We start from the raw sequence: 11,595 nt of genomic DNA, 5'->3' as shown, positions 1-11,595 counted from the left end.
CAAGGACATCATACCCCGCCTGTTCAGAAAGGCCTCCGATATGGGATAATCTTATTTATCACCTCGGAGGTCCTATTTTTCTTAGGCTTCTTCTGAGCTTTTTACCACTCAAGTCTAGCACCCACCCCCGAACTAGGAGGCTTCTGACCGCCAGCAGGCATCACCCCTTTAGACCCCTTTGAAGTCCCTCTTCTTAACACAGCAGTCCTCCTTGCCTCCGGTGTGACTGTCACGTGAGCCCACCACAGCATCATAGAAGGGAAACGAAAACAAGCCATCCAATCTCTTGCCCTCACAATCTTACTCGGGGGCTACTTCAGTTTCCTCCAAGGACTTGAGTATCACGAAGCCCCTTTCACAATTGCAGACGGAGTTTACGGAGCTACATTCTTTGTTGCTACGGGCTTCCACGGATTACATGTCTTAATTGGCTCCTCATTCTTAGCCGTTTGCCTGTTACGCCAAATTCTTCACCACTTTACATCAAGCCACCACTTTGGGTTTGAAGCAGCCGCATGGTATTGACACTTCGTAGACGTCGTCTGACTTTTCCTCTATATCTCTATTTACTGATGAGGCTCTTAATCTTCCTAGTATCAAATCTAGTATAAGTGACTTCCAATCACCCGGTCTTGGTTAAAGTCCAAGGGAAGATAATGAACCTTCTTCTGATCATCATTTCAATTGCCACCCTCCTCTCGGCAGTACTTGCCATTGTTTCCTTCTGACTCCCCCAAATCACCCCAGATCATGAAAAACTATCACCATACGAATGCGGCTTTGACCCCATGGGGTCCGCCCGACTACCTTTTTCACTACGATTTTTCTTAATCGCCATCCTCTTTCTCCTCTTTGACTTAGAAATTGCACTTCTCCTCCCCCTTCCCTGGGGGGACCAACTAGCGTCACCACTGCTTACCTTCATCTGAGCTACTGGTGTCCTGTCTCTTCTAACCCTCGGCCTCATTTACGAATGAATGCAAGGAGGCCTAGAATGGGCTGAATAAGTAGTTAGTCTAAGAAAAACATTTGATTTCGGCTCAAAAACTTGTGGTTTAAATCCGCAACCACTTAATGACCCCAACACATTTTGCCTTCTCCTCAGCCTTTCTCCTAGGTTTAACAGGCCTGGCATTTCACCGGTTTCACCTCCTCTCCGCCCTATTATGTCTTGAGGGAATAATACTGTCCCTATTTATTGCCCTCTCCCTTTGAACACTTCAACTAGACTCAACCAACTTTTCAGCATCCCCCATACTTCTGCTCGCATTTTCGGCCTGTGAAGCAAGCGCCGGACTCGCCCTCTTAGTAGCTACTGCTCGAACTCACGGGACCGACCGGTTACAAAGCCTAAACTTACTCCAATGCTAAAAATTCTAATTCCAACACTTATGCTAATCCCAACAGCCTGACTAATCAAGCCTAACTGACTCTGGCCCGTAACTCTGTTATATAGCTTCTGCATCTCCTTAATTAGCCTCTCGTGATTAAAAAACCTGTCAGAAACCGGCTGATCCTCACTTAACCTGTTTATAGCTACCGACTCTCTATCAACACCCCTTCTCGTCCTTACATGCTGACTATTACCGCTTATGATCCTGGCAAGCCAGAAACACACAGCTTTAGAACCCCCGGGCCGTCAACGCATGTACATCTCACTTCTAGCATCACTCCAGTTTTTTCTGATTTTAGCATTCAGCGCCACTGAACTAATCATGTTTTATGTAATATTTGAAGCCACTCTCATCCCAACACTGATTATTATTACCCGCTGAGGTAACCAAACAGAACGTCTAAATGCGGGAACTTACTTTCTATTTTATACATTGGCGGGCTCCCTCCCCCTTCTTGTTGCCCTCCTCTTACTTCAAAACACATCCGGCACTCTTTCATTACTAACTCTGCATTACACCGACCCATTTCCTTTATCATCTTATGCAGACAAATTATGATGAGCGGGCTGTCTCTTAGCATTCCTCGTTAAAATGCCACTGTATGGGGTACATCTCTGGCTTCCCAAAGCCCATGTTGAAGCCCCAATCGCAGGCTCAATAATTCTTGCAGCAGTTCTACTAAAACTAGGGGGATATGGCATAATCCGTATAATGACAATACTAGAACCCCTTACAAAGGAACTAAGCTACCCCTTCATTATCTTTGCACTTTGGGGGGTCGTCATGACTGGCTCAATCTGCCTACGCCAAACGGACCTTAAATCTCTAATTGCCTACTCATCTGTGAGTCACATGGGCCTCGTAGCTGGAGGCATTCTTATTCAATCACCTTGAGGCCTAACAGGAGCACTTACACTTATAATTGCACACGGCCTTACCTCATCGGCCCTTTTTTGCCTAGCAAACACAAACTATGAACGAACCCATAGTCGGACAATGGTCCTAGCACGAGGGCTTCAAGTAGCACTACCCCTAATAGCCACTTGATGATTTGTCTCTAGCCTGGCCAACCTAGCCTTGCCACCTTTACCCAATCTTATGGGCGAACTGATAATTATTACTTCTTTATTTAACTGGTCCTGATGAACACTAGCATTAACCGGCGCAGGCACCCTAATTACAGCCGGTTATTCCCTGTATATGTTTTTAATAACCCAACGAGGCCCCCTCCCAAGTCACGTTATAGCACTTGAACCCTCCCACACACGGGAGCACCTACTTATTGCACTTCACCTTATCCCCCTGATTCTTTTGGTCCTTAAACCCGAGCTGATCTGAGGTTGGACTGCCTGTAGGTATAGTTTTAACAAAAACATTAGATTGTGATTCTAAAAATAAGGGTTAAAATCCCTTTTCCCACCGAGAGAGGCTCGCAGCAATGGAAACTGCTAATTACCACGACCTTGGTTGGACTCCCAGGCTCACTCGAAAGGCTCCTAAAGGATAACAGCTCATCCGTTGGTCTTAGGAACCAAAAACTCTTGGTGCAAATCCAAGTAGCAGCTATGCACCCGACTTCCCTAATGATCTCGTCAAGCTTGATTACAATCTTTGCATTACTAGCCTATCCCTTAGCCACTACATTTCACCCCTCACTTCGAGGGCCAGAGTGGGCTACCTCCTATGTTAAAACTGCTGTAAAAGCAGCTTTCTTTGTTAGTCTCTTGCCTCTTACCCTCTTTCTTAACGAGGGGGCCGAAACAATTGTTTCCAATTGAACCTGAGTTGACACTAACTCCTTCAACATCAACATTAGCCTAAAATTTGACTTTTACTCCATCATCTTCACACCAATTGCCCTCTACGTGACTTGGTCCATCCTAGAATTTGCATCATGATACATGCACGCAGACCCCCACATGAACCGCTTCTTTAAATACCTCCTCACATTTCTAATTGCTATAATTATTCTAGTAACAGCAAACAACATATTTCAACTTTTCATCGGTTGAGAGGGCGTGGGGATCATATCGTTCCTCCTTATCGGGTGGTGGTACGGACGGGGGGATGCCAACACTGCAGCACTTCAAGCAGTACTATACAACCGGGTGGGGGACATCGGACTTATTTTCGCCATGGCCTGAATGGCAACAAACCTCAACTCCTGAGAAATAGGACAAGTTTTTGCAACCTCAAAAGACATAGACTTAACATACCCCCTCCTGGGACTTATCATCGCAGCAACTGGGAAATCAGCTCAATTTGGACTTCACCCCTGGCTACCCTCTGCCATGGAAGGTCCTACACCGGTCTCTGCCCTACTTCACTCCAGCACTATGGTTGTCGCCGGGATTTTCCTCTTAGTACGAATAAGCCCACTTCTGGAAAACAACCCAACTGCCCTCACAACCTGCTTATGTCTTGGAGCCCTGACAACGCTATTTACCGCAACCTGTGCCCTAACACAAAACGATATTAAAAAAATCGTCGCATTCTCCACATCAAGCCAGCTCGGGCTCATGATGGTGACCATTGGTCTAAACCAACCACAACTAGCATTTCTTCACATTTGCACACACGCCTTCTTCAAAGCTATACTATTCTTGTGCTCCGGGTCTATTATTCACAGCTTAAACGACGAACAAGATATCCGAAAAATGGGAGGCATACATCACCTTGCACCCTACACATCCTCTTGCCTGACTATCGGCAGCCTTGCCCTCACAGGAACCCCCTTCTTAGCTGGTTTCTTCTCTAAAGATGCTATTATCGAAGCAATAAACACATCTCACCTCAACGCCTGAGCCCTTGCCCTAACCCTCCTAGCTACCTCTTTTACAGCAGTTTACAGCTTTCGAGTAGTATTTTTTGTACCTATGGGCCACCCCCGATTTAACCCTCTCTCCCCAATCAACGAGAATAACCCAGCACTTATTAACCCACTTAAGCGACTAGCATGAGGAAGTATCATTGCAGGGTTACTAATTACCTCAAATATCACGCCCCTAAAAACACCTATCATGTCCATACCACCCCTTCTTAAACTAGCTGCCCTTGCAGTCACAATCATTGGTCTTCTTGCTGCCATAGAACTTGCCATGTTAACAAACAAACAATATGAAGCATACTACAACTCTAACGCACACAACTTCTCCAATTTGTTAGGCTTTTTCCCCGATATTGTTCATCGAATAGCCCCTGTCTTAACGCTCTTCTTCGGCCAAAACGCTGCCAACCAGACAGTTGACCAAACCTGGTTAGAGAAAGCAGGCCCCAAGGCTATTGTATCGTTTAACCAACCCCTGATTTCCGCTACAAGTAATATTCAGCGAGGGGTAATTAAAACGTACCTCACCCTCTTCCTTTTAACACTGGCCCTTATAATTCCCATATTCCTCACCTAAACCGCCCGCAGCGCCCCTCGGCTTATCCCTCGAGTTAACTCAAGAACCACAAACAGCGTTAAAAGCAACACCCACGCACTAATAATTAACAACCACCCCCCAGAAGAGTATATAAGAGCAACACCCCCCATATCCCCTCGAAATACCGAAAACTCCCCTAACTCATCTGCAAGAACTCACGACGATTCATATCACCCCCCTCAAAACAGCCCAGAAACTAGAACAACTCCCCCTAAATAGACAACACCATAGACCATTACCGATCAACTACCCCAACTCTCCGGGTACGGCTCAGCAGCTAACGCTGCTGAGTATGCAAAAACAACTAGTATCCCACCCAAGTAAATTAAAAACAAAACTAGTGATAGAAAAGGCCCCCCATGCCCAACTAAAACACCACACCCCATACCAGCTACAACAACCAACCCTAAAGCAGCAAAGTAGGGGGACGGGTTAGAAGCAACAGCAACTAACCCCAACACAAGAGAAAATAAAACTAAATATATAACGAAAGTCATAATTCCTGCCAGGACTTTAACCAGGACTAATGGCTTGAAAAACCACCGTTGTTATTCAACTACAAGAACCCTAATGGCCAATCTACGAAAATCTCACCCCCTTCTAAAAATCGCAAACGATGCTTTAGTTGACCTCCCCGCCCCCTCTAACATTTCTGTTTGATGAAACTTCGGGTCTCTTCTAGGACTCTGTTTAGTAACCCAAATTGCAACCGGCTTATTTCTAGCCATGCATTACACATCTGATATCGCTACCGCTTTCACCTCCGTCGCCCACATCTGCCGGGACGTCAACTACGGCTGACTCATTCGAAGCATTCATGCCAATGGCGCATCATTCTTCTTCATTTGCATTTACCTCCATATTGGTCGAGGCCTCTACTATGGCTCTTACCTCTATAAAGAGACATGAACTATCGGCGTTGTTCTTCTTCTCCTCGTAATAATAACCGCCTTCGTTGGTTACGTCCTCCCTTGAGGGCAGATATCATTTTGAGGTGCAACCGTCATTACTAATCTCCTATCTGCTGTTCCCTATGTGGGGAACACCTTGGTCCAATGAATTTGGGGTGGCTTTTCTGTAGACAATGCTACCCTCACCCGGTTCTTTGCCTTCCACTTCCTCTTCCCTTTCATTATCGCAGCCGCAACAATCATTCATTTACTTTTCCTCCACGAAACTGGCTCAAACAACCCCACAGGTCTAAACTCAGACTCAGATAAAGTTCCATTCCACCCCTACTTCACATATAAAGACCTCTTAGGCTTTGCGGTCCTCCTTACTGCACTAGCAGCCCTTGCCCTATTTTCCCCAAACCTCTTAGGCGACCCAGACAACTTCACCCCCGCAAACCCCCTAGTCACTCCCCCACACATTAAGCCAGAATGATACTTCCTATTTGCCTACGCTATTCTTCGCTCCATCCCAAATAAACTGGGGGGCGTACTTGCTCTCTTGTTCTCAATTCTGGTTCTTATGCTCGTCCCCTTTCTACACACCTCTAAACAACGAAGCCTGATATTCCGCCCTTTAACACAATTTTTGTTCTGATCTTTAGTAGCCGACGTAATGATCTTAACCTGAATTGGAGGCATACCCGTTGAACACCCCTTCGTTATTATTGGACAAGTAGCATCCCTCCTCTACTTCGCTCTCTTCTTGCTCTTGCTCCCGACTGCGGGCTGGCTTGAAAATAAAGTCCTCGGATGAAAATGCACTAGTAGCTCAGCGTCCAGAGCCCCAGTCTTGTAAACTGACCGTCGGAGGTTAAAATCCTCCCTACTGCTCAAAGAAAGGAGATTTCAACTCCTACCCCTAACTCCCAAAGCTAGGATTCTAGCACTAAACTATTCTTTGCGGCGTAATCTTATGCACAATGAAGGATTTCATGTACATGTATGTAATAACACCATATATTTATAGTAACCATTTCATGTAATGTATCAGGACATTCATGTATAATAACCTAATCTAGTAATACAGCACTCATATATCAACATTTTTACTAAAAATATACTAAAACCTCCTTTACTATTAATCTCACATATGTGAAAGTCCAGGACCAGCCGAAACTTAAGACCGACCACAACGCTCATCAGTCGAGTTATACCAAGACTCCAAATCTCGCCCATCTCAAAATCCGGCCCAATAAGAGCCTACCAACCTATGATCCCTTAATGATAACTCTTATTGAGGGTGAGGGACAAAAATCGTGCGGGTTTCACTCAGTGAATTATTCCTGGCATTTGGTTCCTACTTCAGGGCCATTAATTGATATTATCCCTCACACTTTCATCGACGCTTACATAAGTTAATGTTGATAATACATACGACTCGTTACCCAGCAAGCCGGGCGTTCACTCCAGCGGGTAAGGGGTTCTCTTTTTTTTTTTCTTTTCACTTGGCATCCCAGAGTGCATCCAGCCAATAGAAACGTTTAAAGGGTGAACACTTTTCTTGCTCTCCGCGTAAATGTTATTCATGTAATAAGACTTTATTAGAAGGATAACATTAAGGGATATCAAGTGCATAAAGAATCTGCTTATTTCCTCTATCATCCCAGGTTGCCCCCTTTTTTCGCGCGAAAAACCCCCCTACCCCCCTAAACCCCTGAAGTTGCTAAGACTCCTGAAAACCCCCCGGAAACAGGACAAACCTCTGGTAGCTCAGAAAAGGCGACTACTTTAAAACCCATTTTTCAACCCTAATTTACTTAAGGCCACCAGTTATTTTAATAATGACACTTTTTCAACCCTAATTTACTTAAGGCCACCAGTTATTTTAATAATGACACTTTTTCAACCCTAATTTACTTAAGGCCACCAGTTATTTTAATAATGACACTTTTTCAACCCTAATTTACTTAAGGCCAATCATGGGGCCACCAGTTATTTTAATAATGACACTTTTTCAACCCTAATTTACTTAGGGCCAATCATGGGGCCACCAGTTATTTTAATAATGACACTTTTTCAACCCTAATTTACTTAAGGCCACCAGTTATTTTAATAATGACACTTTTTCAACCCTAATTTACTTAAGGCCAATCATGGGGCCACCAGTTATTTTAATAATGACACTTTTTCAACCCTAATTTACTTAAGGCCAATCATGGGGCCACCAGTTATTTTAATAATGACACTTTTTCAACCCTAATTTACTTAAGGCCAATCATGGCCACCAGTTATTTTAATAATGACACTTTTTCAACCCTAATTTACTTAAGGCCACCAGTTATTTTAATAATGACACTTTTTCAACCCTAATTTACTTAAGGCCACCAGTTATTTTAATAATGACACTTTTTCAACCCTAATTTACTTAGGGCCAATCATGGGGCCACCAGTTATTTTAATAATGACACTTTTTCAACCCTAATTTACTTAGGGCCAATCATGGGGCCACCAGTTATTTTAATAATGACACTTTTTCAACCCTAATTTACTTAGGGCCACCAGTTATTTTCTTTTTCAACCCTAATTTACTTAGGGCCAATCATGGGGCCACCAGTTATTTTAATAATGACACTTTTTCAACCCTAATTTACTTAGGGCCACCAGTTATTTTAATAATGACACTTTTTCAACCCTAATTTACTTAGGGCCACCAGTTATTTTAATAATGACACTTTTTCAACCCTAATTTACTTAGGGCCACCAGTTATTTTAATAATGACACTTTTTCAACCCTAATTTACTTAGGGCCACCAGTTATTTTAATAATGACACTTTTTCAACCCTAATTTACTTAAGGCCAATCATGGGGCCACCAGTTATTTTAATAATGACACTTTTTCAACCCTAATTTACTTAGGGCCAATCATGGGGCCACCAGTTATTTTAATAATGACACTTTTTCAACCCTAATTTACTTAGGGCCACCAGTTATTTTAATAATGACACTTTTTCAACCCTAATTTACTTAAGGCCACCAGTTATTTTAATAATGACACTTTTTCAACCCCAAAATAAGTAGACCTGCTAGTACGCTGTCGCCTTCTTCCTGACCAAAAAACTGCTGTTTAAATTATTTCAAGTATTCCCAATATTAGCTTGACTACGAGAAGTACAAGACAAAAACCCCCAATATCTTACGTTATACCCAAGACATCCTGTTTAACAAACCTTTTTACCTCCCTAAAGACTAAGTAAGTTTCATAAAATACAACCTAAATATTTACCTGCTAACGTAGCTTAATTAAAGCATAACACTGAAGATGTTAAGATGGGCCCTAGAAAGCCCCGGGGGCACAAAGGCTTGGTCCTGACTTTACTGTCGACTTTAACTAAACTTACACATGCAAGTATCCGCCCCCCTGTGAGAATGCCCACAACTCCCTGCTTGGGAACTAGGAGCCGGTATCAGGCACAAGCCCCGCTAGCCCACGACGCCTTGCTTAGCCACACCCTCAAGGGAACTCAGCAGTGATAAATATTAAGCCATAAGTGAAAACTTGACTTAGTTAAGGTTAAGAGGGCCGGTAAAACTCGTGCCAGCCACCGCGGTTATACGAGAGGCCCAAGTTGACAAACAACGGCGTAAAGAGTGGTTAGGGGAATTACTAAACTAGAGCCGAACGCTTTCAAAGCTGTTATACGCACCCGAAAGTATGAAACCCAATTACGAAAGTAGCTCTACCTGTCCTGAACCCACGAAAGCTAAGAAACAAACTGGGATTAGATACCCCACTATGCTTAGCCCTAAACATCGATTGCACCATACACTCTATATCCGCCCGGGAATTATGAACGTCAGTTTAAAACCCAAAGGACTTGGCGGTGCTTAACATCCACCTAGAGGAGCCTGTTCTAGAACCGATAACCCCCGTTAAACCTCACCCTCTCTTGTTTTATCCGCCTATATACCACCGTCGTCAGCTTACCCTGTGAAGGTTTTACAGTAAGCAAAATTGGCACAGCCCAAAACGTCAGGTCGAGGTGTAGTGAATGAGGGGGGAAGAAATGGGCTACATTTGCTAAGCATAGCAAACACGAATGTTGCATTGAAACATGCAGCTGAAGGAGGATTTAGCAGTAAGCAGGAAATAGAGCGTCCCGCTGAAATTGGCCCTAAAGCGCGCACACACCGCCCGTCACCCTCCCCAAGCTCCCCCCGTACTAAACTAATTAAGAACCAACAACCCGCGAAGGGGAGGAAAGTCGTAACATGGTAAGTGTACCGGAAGGTGTACTTGGAAAAATCAGAGTGTAGCTAAGTCAGAATACAGCATCTCACTTACACCGAGAAGACGCCCGTGCAAATCGGACCACCCTGACGCCTATTAGCTAGCCCAACCCCTTAACACAACAAACCCCCATTCATAACCCCTAAAGCACGAAACACCCACGTGGCTAAACCATTCTCCCCCCTAAGTCCAGGCGATAAAAAAGGAAATTTTGGAGCAATAGAAACAGTACCGCAAGGGAAAGCTGAAAGAGAGATGAAAAAGCCCAGTAAAGCTTAAAAAAGCAGAGCTTAAAACTCGTACCTTTTGCATCATGATTTAGCTAGCACTTTCAAGCAAAGAGAACCTAGAGTTTGTAACCCCGAAACTGAGTGAGCTACTCCAAGACAGCCTATTTATAGGGCGAACCCGTCTCTGTGGCAAAAGAGTGGGAAGAGCTTTGAGTAGAGGTGACAAACCTACCGAACTTAGTTATAGCTGGTTGCCTGTGAATTGAATAGAAGTTCAGCACCCTGGGTTCTCCACTCATGCACTTAACTTACCCTTCAGATGCAATGAGAAACCAGGGGTGTTAGTCAAAGGGGGTACAGCCCCTTTGATACAAGACACAACTTTCCCAGCAGGATAAAGATCATATTCAAATAAGGACAGATGTTTTAGTGGGCCTAAAAGCAGCCACCTTTACAGAAAGCGTTAAAGCTCAGACATGAAGCCCTCCCGTTATACCGATAACCTTATCTTATTCCCCCACATTTAACAGGCCCTCCTATGCATCACATAGGAACGACTATGCTAATATGAGTAATAAGAAAGTATAACCACTTTCTCCTTGCACATGTGTAAATCGGAACGGACCCCCCACCGAATCTTAACGGCCCCAATCAAAGAGGGTATTGGAAACTACCACAAATTCAGGCCAGAAAAACATCCAATGCAAACCCGTTAATCCCACACTGGTGTGCCCAAAAGGAAAGACCAAAAGGGGGAGAAGGAACTCGGCAAACATACCCCAAGCCTCGCCTGTTTACCAAAAACATCGCCTCTTGCATAACCACAGTATAAGAGGTCCCGCCTGCCCAGTGACCATATAGTTCAACGGCCGCGGTATTTTGACCGTGCAAAGGTAGCGTAATCACTTGTCTTTTAAATGAAGACCTGTATGAATGGCATAACGAGGGCTTAACTGTCTCCTTCCCCCGGTCAATGAAATTGATCTCCCCGTGCAGAAGCGGGGATAAAACCATAAGACGAGAAGACCCTATGGAGCTTTAGACACACAGGTAGACCATGTCAAACACCCCCTACTAAGGGCCTGAACTAAATGGCACCTGCCTTGATGTCTTCGGTTGGGGCGACCATGGGGAATACAAAACCCCCACGTGGAAAGGGAACACACCCCTAAGTTACTTCTTCTCCCGCAAGCCAGAGCAACAGCTCTAACCAGCAGAAATTCTGACCAAACTGATCCGGTAATACCGATCAACGAACCAAGTTACCCTAGGGATAACAGCGCAATCCCCTTTTAGAGCCCATATCGACAAGGGGGTTTACGACCTCGATGTTGGATCAGGACATCCTAATGGTGCAGCCGCTA

The 11,595-nt window shown here is 44.3% G+C and overlaps 1 pseudogene; it reads left to right on the top strand.

Annotated features, from left to right (window-relative positions):
• The first annotated feature begins 9,066 nt into the window (after positions 1-9,066).
• Positions 9,067-10,018, top strand: LOC144309970 (18S ribosomal RNA; annotated as a pseudogene).
• The last annotated feature ends 1,577 nt before the right edge of the window (positions 10,019-11,595 follow it).

The sequence above is a fragment of the Canis aureus genome, unplaced genomic scaffold, assembly GCF_053574225.1.
Source record: "Canis aureus isolate CA01 unplaced genomic scaffold, VMU_Caureus_v.1.0 ptg000298l_RagTag, whole genome shotgun sequence".
NCBI lineage: Eukaryota > Metazoa > Chordata > Mammalia > Carnivora > Canidae > Canis > Canis aureus.
This window is presented reverse-complemented; position numbering and strand designations above follow the sequence as displayed.